This window comes from Galeopterus variegatus, unplaced genomic scaffold, assembly GCF_000696425.1.
Source record: "Galeopterus variegatus unplaced genomic scaffold, G_variegatus-3.0.2 Scaffold6836, whole genome shotgun sequence".
Classification (NCBI taxonomy): Eukaryota; Metazoa; Chordata; class Mammalia; order Dermoptera; family Cynocephalidae; genus Galeopterus; species Galeopterus variegatus.
The window spans coordinates 62,467-64,505 of NW_007732947.1; positions in this window are offsets into that span (position 1 = coordinate 62,467).

The window sequence follows — 2,039 nt, forward strand, 5'->3', positions numbered from 1 at the left end:
AACAATATTCATCCATCCTTCATTCATTTAATATACATTTCAAGATCCTTCCAGAAACCTGTTCATCATCTCCTGCTCCCTACACTCCATCCTCATCCCTTCCAATCTGTCAACTAATCAGTCAACTTCTGCCTCCTGCCTTCCCAAGTCAGGCCACTACCAGCTCTCACCTGGGCCACTGCAACTACCTCCTACTTGGTCTCCATACCCACACTCTTGCTGGTCTGCACAAATCACACGCCAATGACTGCGCACGTGTGCCCCTCGGGGCCCAGCCCTGTCGCTCTTGGGGGGTCACCCTGAGGAGACCGCCCTGGGGACCAGGAGGCCCGATGACAGCCTAGAACTGAGGACTGCTCTCCCTGAGCCTGGGGAGGTCTAACTGCCCTGAACCCCCCACCGCCTGCACTCTGGGCTGTAAACAGCACCTAGAGACTCAATCGCGTTGAGGCTGGAAAAGCTCCGAGCCAGGCCGAGGGTTGGAATCCCGGCTGTACCGTTTATTAGTTGCGTGACTTTAGGCAGATCTCTAAACTTCCCAGAGCCTCAGTTCTCTGTCTGTACAATGAGAATGATGACGGGCTTTTCCTCTTTGGATGGATGTGAATGAAGATCGTGTGATCACGTATGTAAAGCATTCAACACAAGACTTGGCACATAATAAGCCCTGAGTAAATGCTATTTATTGAATTTTTTTTAGCTCCCTCCTGGGCCTGGGCTCAGCCGTCACTGCTTGGAGGGTCCTCTTTCAAAGTCCCTCATTGGATATATGGGTGTCCCTTTCCTCCCAGCCCTTCAGGGATGAGCAATCTCAACCTTGGGTAGGGAAGGGCAGAGAGTTATATGGTGACGGGTCAGCACAGAGAGAGTGTGAGCTGGGAGGGGGCCTCTCAGGAGAGAAGGAAGAGGCTGGAGTGTCATGCTTTTGCAGCCGGCCAGAGGCCTCCCTGGTGGGCTGGATAAAGGAGGGTGAGCGAGGAGCAGTGGAGCAGCAAGAGCTGGCCCTCAAATAATGTGACAAATATTTTGATGGAAGCAGACACTTTTCAGTTTATGCAACCTAAACACTTTACTGCACTTGAGGAAGAGGAGAGCCTCATGCAACCTGGTGGGGAGAAGAGTTGGGGGGCCGCTGAGGAGGCTTGGGGGTGGGGGAGGAGGAGCTGAGGGGCTGAGAGGCTGGATGGGATCAACCCCTCCTCCTGGCGGCTGGAATACATGGGTGTCCCTTTCCTCCCAGCCCTTCAGTGACGTATTTGTACCGGTCAGCATGGAGAAACAACATGGGGTGCCCACCTTCTTAGGATCTTCATTTCTCCCTTGCCTAGAAGCAGGGGTAAGGGGATTGATCAGAGGAAGATGGAGGAAGGGGACCTCAGGAAAGAGCAGCCTGGCCGGGAGCTTGGTGAGGAAGGGGCAGACGCGAGGAACGAAGGGGTTGCACGTCTCCTGGGAGAAGGCGGGTCCTGGGAACAGTCAGAACCAGAAAAGAGGAGGAGGCTGCTCTCAGCACTCGGGATCCCGCCGGGCACCCTGGCAGGCGTACGACCCCCGGATCTCCCAGACGGGTGGTGTTGGAGGCCTGAGTGCGCAATGGCCCCTTCTCTGTCCTTCCTGTGCCTCCCCTTTACTTCCCCCTGATAACCCTCTTTCTTGTCCTTCTCGCTTCCCGCTCCGTCCTCCCCTCAATGGCCCTCTTTATCCTTGCAGACGGGGGCGCTATCCCCTCGCCTCCACCCCTGCGGGTCCTGGCCCTTCGCGTCTCCCTCTGCCCCTCTCAGTTTTCCTCGTGACCGACCCTCGATGCCTCTCCTCTCTCGGTCCCTCTTGGCGCTCTCTCGCTCTCCCTGGGGCTCCCTCTTCCGTTTGCTCTTTGGTGTGTACCCCGCTTCGCTCTGGGAGCCTCTCCCTGTTTCTCTTACTCTAACCCCCTCCCCATTCCCGAGTCTCGTCTCCGGCTTTCTCAGACTCCCCCTCCACCCGCGACTCTGGTCCCCGCCCCGTGGCCCCGCCCCCTCTGCCCCTCCCACCTCGAGGCT